A 13,582-nucleotide genomic window follows, 5' to 3' on the forward strand; every position below is an offset into this window, starting at 1 on the left:
TTTGCATGGTGTTCTAGTTTCCATCATTTTAGATAGAGGTATTCAATTTACTTTGCAGTTTTGGAGAGTAGTGCAAAGAGAGTTGGGTACTCAAGTGGAGTTGAGCACAACTTTTCATCCTCGGACGGACGGACAGTCCGAGCGAACTATTCAGATATTGGAGGACATGTTGCGTGCTTGTTTCATTGATTTCGGAGTATCATGGGATGAGTTTCTACCGCTTGCAGAGTTTACTTATAATAACAGCTACCAGTCGAGTATTAAGATGGCTCCATATGAGGCTTTGTATGGGAGGCGGTGTAGATCTCCAGTTGGTTGGTTCGAGCCCGGTAAGGCTAGGCTATTGGGGACTGATTTGGTATAGGATGCTTTGGAGAATTTGGAGAAGGTGGAGGTGATTCAGGAGAGGCTTCGTACAGCGCAGTCGAGGAAAAAGAGTTATGCTGATAGAAAGGTTCGAGATGTGTCCTACATGGTTGGCGAGAAGGTTCTGTTGAAGGTTTCACCCATGAAGGGTGTTATGAGATTTGGGAAGAAGAGGAAATTGAGTCCTCGGTTCATTGGGCCTTTTGAGGTGCTTCGGAGGATTGGGGAGGTGGCTTATGATCTTGCTTTGCCACCTAGATTGTCGAGTGTGCATCTGATATGTCATGTTTCTATGCTCCAGAAGTATATTGGGGATCCGTCTCATGTCTTGGATTTCATCACGGTTCAGTTGGATGATGATTTGACCTATGATGTGGAGCCAGTATCTATTTTAAGTTGTCAGGTTCAAAAGTTGAGGTCGAAAGATATAGCTTCAGTGAAAGTGCAGTGGAGAGGTCGGCCCGTGGAGGAGGCTACCTGGGAGTCCGAGCGGGAGATGCAGAGCAGATATCTCCAACTGTGTGAGGCTTCAGGTACGTTTCTTGACTTGTTCAAGGACGAACGATTGTTTAAGTTGGGGAGGATGTGACGACCCGGCCGGTCATCTCATGAGTTACTGCTCCGTTTCCCCTATTCTTGCTTCTTTATGCTTCGTTATCCGTGATTTGTGGTATCGGTTTGGTCAGATCGAGTCCGGAATGATTTTGATAAGGTTGGAGACACTTAGTCTCTTTTAAGAAGGTTTAAGTTGGAAAAGTCAACTGGATGTTGACTTATGTGTTAGAGGGCTCGGATATGAGTTCCAATGGTTCGGTTTAGCTTCGGGAGGTGATTTATGACTTAGGAGTGTGATCGGAATGGATTTTAGAGGTCCGGAGTATAATTAGGCTTGAATAGGTGAAGTTGATATATTGGCGATTTTCGGTTGATAGGTGAGATTTTGATATAAGGGTTGGAATGGAATTCCGAGAGTTGCAGTAGCTTCGTTGTGTCATTTTATATGTGTGTGCAAAAGTTCAGGTCATTCGGACGTGGTTTGGTTGGGTTTTTGATCGAAAGCGTATTTCGGAAGATTTTAGAAACTTAGGCTTGAATCCGATGTGTTTTGGATAATTTGATGTTGTTTGAGGTGTTTTGATGATTGGAGAAAGTTTGAATAAGGTTTTAGGATGTGTTGGTGCCTTTGGTTGAGGTCCCGGGTGCCTCAAGTGAGTTTCGGGTGGTCATTCGGATCATTTTTAGAGTTTGGAAGTTGCAGAAATCTGCCCAACTGTTGCGGAGATTTATCTCTTCACGTTCGCAAGTGGAGCCTCGCATTCGCGTAGAAGGATTTGAGGAAGGCCATAATTTTACCTTCACGTTCGTGAGAAAGGCTTCGCGTTCGCGGAGGGTTGGGAAGTAAGTCAACGCGTTCGCGAGATGGTTTTCGCGATCGCGTGGAGTAATTTGGGTCTAAGGGGTTCGAGGTCATTTGTTCATCGCGTTCGCGTAGGGGTGAGCACGTTCGCAAGGTGTAGGAGGAAGAAGCATCACATTCTCGATTGATGTTACGCGTTCGCATAGAGGAAAAAGTGGTCAACGTAAGTTTGTGCTTCGCAAACGCGAGGGGTTGACCGTGTTCGCGAAGAAGGAAAGTCAGGCCTGGGCAGAATGTTTTTAATTCATTTTATTCGCAATTTTGGCGCTCATTTCCTCCATAGTTGGTCTTCTTGGGAGCTTTTTGAAGGAAATTGAAGAGGGATTCAAGGGGAAACTATTGGAAGTAAGAATTTCGGACCTAAAACTCGATTCTATTGTGAAATCCACCTAGAAAATCATGGAACTTAAGCTAAAAATGGAAGAACTAGGGCTTGAGAAATTGGACTTTTGAGTTGGGATTTGAAGAATCATTTGGGGTCGGATTTGTGGACTTTTGATATGTATGAACTCGTGAGGAGATGAGGAATCTAATGATGTAAAAAATTTTGAGTTTCGAGAAGTGGGCCCGGGGGTCGGGTTTTGGCCAATTTCGGGTTTTTTGGTATTTTTCGATTGTTTTCACTTGGGCTTTGTTACCTTAGCATATTGTGACATATTCGTTATGATTTTGGACAGATTCGACGCGCGTGGACGCCGATTCGAGGGGCAAAGGCGTCGCGAGCTAGAGATTTAGCCGGTTCAAGGTGAGTAATGATTGTAAATGATGCTCTGAGGGGATTGTGACTTGGTCTGTCTCGATTGATGATTTTACCGCGTATTTGACTGAAACTTATTTGCTATCATCATGTTTTGGGATTATTGCCATATTTGGGCTTCGTGCCAACTATTTGAACCCTTCGGGATTTTTATTACCATTTCCTCAATGTTTTGACTTATTACTTGAACTCAGTCCCATTATTTTCCACTAATTTACTACTCAGCCATTTTTACTCAGTTTTGAGACTTAAATGATATTTTAAATGATGTTTTGGGATGAGAAATACTGTTTTACTATTGCCCGAGGGGCTTGTGATGATTTTCAAACTGAGTAAGGCCGAGGGCCTAGTTGTGAGGACACACTGATACTGATATGAGGCCGAGGGCCTGAGATACATATATACACCACGAGGTGGCTAGATTGATATGAGGCCGATGGCCTAGATTTGATGCCAAGAGATGGCTTGATATTGCGCTTGGGCCGTAAGGGGCCCCTCCTGTAGTCTGTACACCCCCCGTGAGCACGGGTACCCATTGTGACGTGAGATTGAGCCTGAGGGGCTGACATTGTTCTGAGATTGATCCCGAAGGGCTGGCACTATTCTGAGATGTTGCCCGAGGGGCGGATCTGTTGATACTGTGCCCGAGGGGTGAAATTCTATTTGTTTACTTACCTGTCAATTACTTGTTTTACTTGTTGAAAAGAGATTTTTACTTGACTCTTCACTGCTTTACTGTTTTAAGTGATTTTTACTTCTTCAGTATAGAATGCCTTGTGTTTTCTTACTTTCAGTCATTATTTACATTTGTTACTCACTGAGTTGGAGTACTCACTTTACTCCATGCACCATGTGTGCAGATTCAGGCGTTGTTGGTTCCGCTTCTGAGTGCTGATTCCTCTAGTTCCAGGCGGTCTTCAGAGAATACGAGGTAGCTGTTGACGTCCGCAGCCCTGTGTCTCTACTATCTTGTCATTTCTATGTCCTTCAAACATTTGTACTAGATATTGGATTTAGCAGACTTGTATCATGGTTTATGGATGCTCGTGACTTGTGCCACCCCGGTTAGGGCTATGTCAGGTTGGATTTGTCCGCATTGTTATCGTTATTTCCGCTATTCAGTGTTACTAATCATGTTTAGACTATTTTTGTGTTGTTTAACTTTTTTAAAAGGCAAATTGGGTTAAACTGGCTGGCCTTGTCTTTACGAGAGACGTCATCACGACCGAGTTCGGGGTTAGGGTCGTGACATAAGTGGGCCGTAGGGATTGGGCTTGAATTGCTCTAGATATCTAATAAACTATAGGAGTTGATTGAAGGGTCTTGAGCCTAAATTGACATTTTATTATTTTCTATTTACTTATTTATGCAGATCCTTGAAAGCATGTCTTAGATCGCAACGCTTGGATAGGCAAATCTTAGGTCATTTTTTATTTCTTTGCCGAGGTGAGAGGTTGTTCCTTTTAGTTTATATTCAGGGGAATGCCTCATAGACTTTATAAATATTTTATTCCGGGGAATGTCCCATAGTATTATGTAATTGGAGGCCAAAAGAGGGACAATATGAGGAAGCATAGAATAGAACTTTAGACTTTTTTAGCTTTTTATTTTTATTTTTATTTTTCTTTCATTTTCTTTTATTTAGGTGGGGACAACCTCGAGCCTCGTGTGTGTTTATTTTTCTTCCGTGTGTTTCTGCCATAATTCAGACATCCTTTTAAAGCCAACTTGATCAGGTATGGAATCGTACTAGTTACAGGACTCGGGGAATGTCCAACACCTTCTCCCCGAGTTAAATAAACCACCTTACCTAGAATCTCTGGTACAACTAGTTTTGGAGTCCAAAGTATTTTAAAAGGAAAAATTAATTTTATAAAATGGTGACTTGACACACCGAAACCAAATGTCAAGTGGCAACTCTGAAGATCCTTTTTAGCACAAACTTTGTCACTTTTCAATTTTGAAAGCCCTTTTGAGCTTTAAAATAACTTTATTTATTTTAAAGGGGTTTGAGAGGTAAAAAAGGGGTGTGACAGGTAGAATTTAAGAATTAGAAAAATTGAGATTTAGACCTTGAATTGAGGTCGAATTTCGAAATAAATCGCATAACTAGCCTCGGGAGTGAATGAGTAATCAGAATTTGGTATGAATCTCAAATTTTGACCAAGCGAGCCTGGGGTTTGCTTTTGTTGACTTTTTCAGTTTAGTTAAAATTTGAACCTTTTTCCCTCGTGGGTAGTTTCTAAAGCCTTTTTTGAATTGTTTGAACTATATTTGGCTAGATTAGATTGGTTTTTATGCTTATTCTAAAGGAAAAGTCGTGATTGATCATTGATTTGATTGCGAAAGAGGTAAGTATCGTGGTTAACCTTGACTTGGGGAATTAGGACTTGATTGGTCTATTTGCAATTTGATTTATAGGTGGGGATGGCGTATATGCAAGGTAACGAGTGTATATTGTTGTCTTCAATTACTTCATACCTTCGTTTACTCCATGCTACTATGTGTTATATGCTTTAACTGTTACTTGTTCTTACTTGTTAAATTCATTCCTCATTCGATACATGTTAATAGCCAATTTTGCCCTCATAGTTTTTTAAATAATATATATACTTTCAAAATATCATTTTTCATCATTATTTAATTTATAAAATTTATACAAGCATTTTTTTATAATTTTCCACAATGTTTAGAGCTTTGAAATTGATTTTCTTGCATTTAAATTACTTGAATATTTGTTAATTACTCCTTCAAATTATTTTGTGATGACTTAATCATCTAAAATTATTATTTGCATCCATATACATGTTTCAAATATTTTTACTTCATTTCATATGATTATATTAGTATTTTGGGCTATCTTGCAATAATGGCCTATATTTTGCAATTTATTGCATTTGTCATTTTATTCTAGATCAAAATAAGTTTTTACATTTTTATAATCTTTTACTATTATTTTAAAGTATTAAATTGCATAAATAGCATTTTTATATTTTATTTAATTATTTTTATTAAATTATTTCTCCCTTGATCTCTTGTTTTAAAATCTAGCCCAAATTAGGCTAATTTCGGACCAATTAAGGACCAAATGAACCATCCCACTCTGATCAGCCCCCAAAAACCCAACCCCAAGCGACCTAATAGGTCTCCCTAGTCCAAAATCCGACCCAGCATGTTTTAACCTCAGTCGTTGATCAAAAGAGATCAATGACTCACAACACCCCACTCCCTTTCCTTATATCCCCCATAACCTAACCCTAGAGACCACTCCTGTTAGCCAGTTGCCTCTACACTCTCTCGAACCTTCCCCCTTCTTCTCCAAACCCTAGTATCTATTACCTGATTCTCTCTGATTCCGGCCTAAAAATAGATTCCACTTGCTATCTACTAACCTTATTATCCCTATCCCTCTATTGGTCATCTGTTTATGGTATCACATGGGTACTTGCCTAACTATGGCAAGTACCACTTACAATATCGGACTGGAATGACTCGAATCTTTAGATTTTAGTTGGTTTTCCATCTAGATACGCTTAACAAGGAGCGATCTGCAACTTTGATTTGATTTTCAAGCAACTGAACCCAACTAGGGTTTGAGATTTTCCCTTTTCCTTACTGATTTTTTATTGCATGTGATATTCTTTCCTTTCTTGTGTTTGACTGATGATTTTTCCTTGTTTCAATGTTTAATTTCTACTACTATATAAACCCCTCCCCTAACTCCCCTAAGACGGACCTTAATCATTGTTGTTGTCTTACTCTCACTTGTTCTATATTATTCTGAAATTGGCTGGCTGAAAGCCAAGGCCACTAAAATCCTCTCTATTTACCTCCCTAGTGCGAGCATAGCTCGGGGCTCGTTCAAAGCTCTTGTGAACTCTGACACACTAGGGTTTGGAGTTTTTGTTGTTGTTCTTACTTCGCTACTGTAACTTGGTGATTCTCTTTTATTTGTTGTTAAATCTGCAAACTGGTAAGTGTTCAAACCCTCGCAACTATATCTTTTCATGTTTGTGTTCATGCTCCTAAATATCAGTGCTATGTGGACCTTTCTGAACTACTATGATATTGTGTTGACCTTGTTTTGAATCTCTTCTACAATCCTTCATCAGAACTGGTATAAGTTTGTATATGTTCATTCATGTTTAGTTAATTTGGAAGAATTCTGGGCTGCTATGCTTGTTTGATGTTGTCATGTTTATGTATGCCTAAACTCCTACATTAACCATTTACTATTGAACCCTTTCTCATACCTCACTTAGAACATTTGTAATGAAACACCTATGGAATTAATGCCTGCCTAGAATTTGCCTTAATAAGTCTCTTTCTGCCGAACCATTTATAGGTATTTTACTGTTACCTTGCAAATGATCCCTGACCACCCCATGATACCACATTGTCTTAATATCTAGCCTAAATATGTTTCTCTTCTATCTGTAACTCTAATGATTGTATTCCTTTCTTGTCAATCCTATAGTCTTTAGCAGTGCCTAAGACTTCTAGGATAAATATCCCATTTTCTTTCTTATGTATGATCAACTGACATATTAATGTGTAGCGAATCTACCCCTTTTATATGCCATAAGTTTTTGTAATATGATATATTCCCATCATGTTAAGTTTTCAGGATATTAGCCAAGTTGTACCATTAGTATATAGATATGTTATTTCTGACCTCATTAGAACTGTCATGCTAAAACTTTCATTGCACTAGACTGACATTTGAAATCCTTTAGGTTAATTCCCTATTCTAAATTCGTTGGGTATTGTGCACCCTTATATGTTTATCCTATAATCTTAGAAAACCTTATTCCCCTAACTCTCTCAATATATTTTTCTGCCCAATATGCTATCTCTTGCTAAGTGTTTGAACATGTAATGTCAATATCGACTTACTATGACGAAGCTAAGTCTTATTGATTCTCATAATTTGCATGATTCATTATTTAATCAACCTTGTTATGTCTATATTAAAAAATACAAAATGCATCATTTACTCACTGTTAGTAGAGTTGTTTACTTGATTGGCATACGTAGTCTATTAATTGGTATGGTTAAATCATGCATCTGTTGTGACTGGGCAAGAAGGTCCTTTGGGCCTAGTGTGGATTCTTGTATGAGTTTGAATTAAGAAATTGACATACTCTAAGGTTTGGGGTGTATCTGGACCTGGGTTTGCTGCAAAAAGAGCCTGCTGAAGGCCCAGGCTTTACTGGGTTACAGTCGTTTGGGCCTGCTATGTATACTAAGCCTGTAATTTTTTAATATGTGGAATTCACACTTGTATTCATCAATTCTGGGTCTGTAAAAAAATTTGTAATTGAACATATGGGGAAATTAGTAAAAAGGGTATGGTATTTTAAGTCTAGCACAAATAGGTAGAATGCATGCCTATAAGAGCTATGTGCTCTACTTGTTGTTTGGCCCTCATGTGTTGCACACTAGTAGGAACTATGCCTATAGGAATCATGCACTTACTCAACCTGTTTACTATCAAAGCATGAGTATAAGTACTTTACTTGTTCCCCATATCTACTGTTATGTGTTACTAGACAGTATGCCTATAGGAAACAAATGTCAATAATTGTTCATTAAATTTGTGCAGCCGTAGTAAATTTCCTAGATAACATGCTTATAGGATTACACTAACTTATATTCTGCTAGATACCATGCATATAGGGCTCTAATTAATTAACTGATCAATTATTTCCGTTGTCTTATTATGCTGCTCACTTAGATAGCATGCCTATAGTAATAAGCGATAAATCTGCCAACTATTGGAACCTAGCTATAAAATAGTGCTATTCGCTTATGAAGCATGCCAACAGGATCAACGAGAATAATTATTAGTTTTTTCAATGCCTTGCATAAATCACTTAGAGATCATGTCTATAGGTCCTAATAATTTATAATCTGTAATCTCAATAATCTGAATAGCAATATTTCCATGAGGTTTTTCTTGAACTGTGTAGTCACTTAGAAGCCATGTCTATAGGTTTAAAATGACATCTTGAACCTAAAACTGCCTACCTAATGTAAAAATTTGCCCGCGTGCATTTGTTGCTTATATTTGGAGGCTAAGTTGAGCCATTTATTATTTTATGTGTAGTCCTACATGTTTTGAATTTCTCTTAGTTTTTATCATTTTTGAGCAACCTAAGTAAAGTCTAGAACCACCCAAATATTAGTTCCAAAGCCTCCTAGACCATAGGCATGGGATGGGCAGTGCACGCGTAGGACGCGACCTAGAATTGAATTAGAACGCTTTAGGTAAACAACTTCAACATAGTAATTGGGTAGCAAGAGATGATAGTCTATGTCCACTGAATAATATGAGCAACTCCTATCTAAAGGGAGTTGCGAAGTATTATTTATGTTGCACGGGGTGATCCTTTAGGCTAAAAAGCTTAGGACCTCCCTCCGCTCTCTTTTATACACTTAGTCATCTAATATAGACCGTTATAGTTGTATCCTTGTAGTCCTTAAGATTTGTACCAATTCTCATTGTGTTATAATCAAACTCTTTGACCTTTTATTCTCTTTTTTATTAATCTCGCCTTATTATAATCCACATGGTCTTAAGTTCGGCCGGGACTCACAGTTGTGGACCTCGAAGAGTGTCTAACACCTTCTCTTTGAGGTAATTTCAGTACTAACCCGATTTTTGGTGGCGTTGACTAGTCAAACAGAGTTATCTGCATAATAGGTGCTCGAACACACCTTAAAAACCGTTAGGTGGTGACTATTCTTTTAACACTCTATCTACCATTTAAAAAGAGTTATCACATGTCGAAACTTGATTTCGCAAGAAAAAGGGGCGTGACAACATGGAGACTCTGCTGGGGAGTTACACTTAGGCTTTTACCATAATGAACTTGATTTATGTGGGTTACTTTCTTTCTTCACCTTTATTAGCTTAAATCTGCTATTACTTGCACATCCTTTTCCCCATTCACCTTTGTTTGTTTAAATTTGTTATGACATGTACACCTCTTCCCCGTTCACCTTTATTTGCTATGACCACTCTTAATTTATTTCCCTTTTGTCTATGATTTACATATCATGCCTCTCCTATACCTACTCCCTTACTTGCATTATTACATTCTCGCATATATTTCACGAACTAACTTCTTCCTTTTGTCTTTCCTTTCTATTTTTTTCGTGTTTACCTTACCACTGTATTTACTGAGTTTTCATATTTATCATACAAATACTAGGCAACATGTTATTATCTCTGCATAAAGCATACTACAAATTATACTTCACTCATGCCAATTATCAACATAGCGGCGCTTAATAAGTGTCCACGCTTTTCCAAAATTACCCTTTTTAAATTGGAAAGGCTTATTTACGGTAGACTAGTCGATCAGCGATGCAGTCGATGGTCCCATATTTTTCTCTCTCAAGTTATCCACTTGAGGCTATCAGTCTAGACCATTCTAGAAACCTTACTCCAATATCAAATGTACATGCATCATGTTAAACCTAGTACGAGTTAGAACATGTTAACGTAATAGCCCGCTAAGATAAGCCTTGTCCAAAGCCCGATGGGATTTCCACAATTCCAATGGATACTATCATGTTATGTGCATTACTTGGAGAAAATGTGTCAATATGTTGATCATTATTGTGTAGGTGGTCGAATCTAGAGGGGCAAAGGGCTAACATTATTTTTTTGCAGAAAATGAAGCACGAAGTCCCCAAGTTCGGCATGGTCCAAAACATCCCACCCTTGTTACTTGACTGGTGGAAAGACCTTGCGCCTTGTGACAAGAATCATGTGAGAAGGGTATTTGGTGACTTGCCATCTTTTCTTAACATCCAACCAAATAAGGCATTAATGAGGCCGCTACCATGTTCTGGGACGAGAAATGTTACAACTCGCGTTTCTCGTACGATAAAAATTCATTTTCAGTTAATTGACAGAGACTTGGGGATGAGATTATCCTGAAGTTAGCATATTTTTGCTATTTATAACAAGCGATAAGTAAGTTCCATGGAGGATAAAGGGTACACGATTAAAGAAAATGAGTTTCGTTGAAGGTTGTCGATTTGGGGTAAAAATACGGTCCGAGCAATAATACCTGATATTTATGGACTAGTACCATACAAGGTACCATATGATCGTGATATTATGATATATAAAGTATATTAAAAATAAGTAGAATTTTTAAGTTATTTAAGACAATTCTTAATTATGGGAGCAATCGGTTAATTACCGGATAATGGGACATTACCTAATTACCTAATAAGTGGATAAAGATTAATAATTTCCGACCCACCCCTCAAAAAGCATGGCAGCCAATCACTTTCCAAACAATGACTCATGGTCACATTGGAATAGATGGAAACAAATGGATAATTAAAGACAACATTTCATATCTTGAAAACATGAGCAACACTACTTCACTTCTAAATAATTTCAACACTACAACTAGATAAATCCTTTGCACGTTAGTTCTTATAAAATATTCCTAAACCACTTCATTCGTTACATTTGAAATATCATCCCCACAATCATTGATACAAAATGTTAGTCATTTTCCTACAATTATAACTTAGCAATGAATTGATAGTTAGGAAGTTCCACAACAAACATAACGTTGCCATTCTTATAAATCTTTCAACAGATTTCTGATTCTCAACACTTCATTAACAACGAGAATTTTTAGAAACCTAACAACGTAAAAAATTTTCAGTTCTAAAGGAGTACGATGCAATATTTTTCAAGAATATCATACGGATTTTTCCTACTCTAGGTATGTTAAGGCCATCCCTTCTTTCTTTTTGGCATGATCTATATGACACAAATGAAACGAGCAAATGCACAACTTCCATAAATTACTCTATTCATAGAAATTCTAGAGATGTGTATATTCTTATTCTCCCATAAGTCTTACTATTCTATCGTTTATTCATGGGTCTCAAAAAAATGCGTATTTGCTAAAGTTTATCCGAAAGACATATTAAGTTTTATGGCATTCCGAGAAAATTTTATTAACATATTTCTTATGCATTTCATGCATTTATACATGTACATCGACCCATGACCAGGTGGTGTTATTGTTTACCGTGAAAATGGTAACAACAATTAAATTTGTAAATGGGATTCTAAAAATATGTGATCTATTCCCGAGCTAGTTGTTAAAGAAGTTGGTGCTAGTGATATGGAATTTAACGATGAAAAGCAAGCTAAAACAAGGTAGTAATAGAACCATAGGGCCTGCTGCCCGAGCATAGGTCTGATCGATGAAGCACCTCGGGGTCGAGCTCGAGCTATCGGGGACGGTCGGGGATGGGATAGCAGTTGAAGGTATAATTAAACAAGGCTCTTTATGGCCAATACTAAGGCATACGATGAAGAACGAATAAGAACGCGATGAATATCGAGGTGACCTCGGGCCAGTGAGAACGAACAAGTTAGAAAGAAAAGAGAGAGAGAGAGAGAGAGAGAGAGAGAGATATTATTGCACTTGTAGAAATGGAGCAACATCAATCCCTTACAAGGTAGGGTGAGTCCCCTTTATATAGGAGAGGGGATTTTGGGTACAAGTATGTAGAGGTTGATTACAAAGTATGGAGATGGGATGGCTTGATGTGATGCCTCAACATAGGCACTGGATAGGCCGGCCCTATCAGGCTTAGCCGTGTGCCTTGGGAGCTTCCCCTTCTGTCCTAGCTTCGGTCTCTATTTACTCTGAGTTAGGCTTTGATGAGCCTCGAGGTTGGGAACTCAGTCGCGGCCTCCCTTCCTCGGGGTCCCGAGACATGCTTCCGAAATGACTCGACAGCGAGGAATCAAGTCTTCTAATTTTGCTGCGTACAAATAGTCTCCTTGCTTCCCATAATGAAGTGATGGGAAATGATTCTGACTCCTCAAGCTTCTTTTGGCGACGTCACATCAATGATCTGACTCCTGGCGTGAGCTTTGGGGTAACCAAACATCCAAGGGCTCGTGCTTGTTAACCTCATTCATTGAACTCTTGATTCTCGCTTCTCAAGGTGAAGGTACGACAGCCGATTCGGTTTTCCATAGATGCATAAACTGCGCCCATCGGTCAGTCTTCCAAAGCCTAGATGACCATGTCTTAACCCCCTATAAGTGGGGGTGTCCTATCCCAGTGCCTCTGTTGGCCTGCTTGCCTATTTCTTCTTGTCATATTCTTTCACCGTTCAACATCATGTGAGGGGCTCATGACCTAAAGGCCATTTGGAGGAGTTTCCTTAGACCATGTTGTGGCCTTTTGCCGGGCTTCCCTTCGTTGAGCATAACCATGTTGTCCTGCTATTGTTGTGGTCGTCGATATACTGGCCCTTGCTGCTGCTTCTGGCCCGAGGTGATGATGGTCGGGGAGTCAGTTTCCACCTTATGTAGACATCCATTCAGATTATGCACCGCTGCTCAAAAGGGGGCTCGGATTATACACCGCTTCTAACCTTCATACCCCTGCTTGACGTGGTGCTCTGCTCCGAGTTGGGGGCTTGCACGACTAGACGTTCCAAGGAGTGGACTCTAAGTAGCCATGCAAGAGAGACCGAGGATTGTTCGGTCCGCTGTCTCTCCGAGCTTTCCTTGGACAAAGAGGGTCCTCGAGCTTCGGAGAGCTATGGCATTTTTTCATCCCTCCCTTCCACTCACCTTGCCCCTTGGGGATATCAGTGTGGAAGGTTTGGATGAAACTTTCGAGGATGCGCGTCCGGAGGCACTTGTTGCGGATCTTCGAAGGTGGGCTAGTCTTCGGGCTTTCACCTTGCGTGTGCATATCCTCGCCTCTTCCTTTAGGCGTAGAGATCCTCCGTAGTTTTTTTAATTGGATGTAACGACCCATCAAGGGCTGCTTGTACACAAATTTTTATGAATAAGAATATACTTTGCTGACTTCTGCTTTCCTCACTTCTGTATGCTTTCATACCCTTCGAGGCCCTTTGAATGCCTTCTTTTATTTGTTGACTACTGATATCTGACTTGGACATGGGCGCTCCTTCCGATCTTCTACTGATCTTCGCGACTCCCTTTCGAACCTATCGTCGTACTTTGGACC

This window comes from Nicotiana sylvestris, chromosome 8, assembly GCF_000393655.2.
Source record: "Nicotiana sylvestris chromosome 8, ASM39365v2, whole genome shotgun sequence".
Lineage (NCBI taxonomy): Eukaryota > Viridiplantae > Streptophyta > Magnoliopsida > Solanales > Solanaceae > Nicotiana > Nicotiana sylvestris.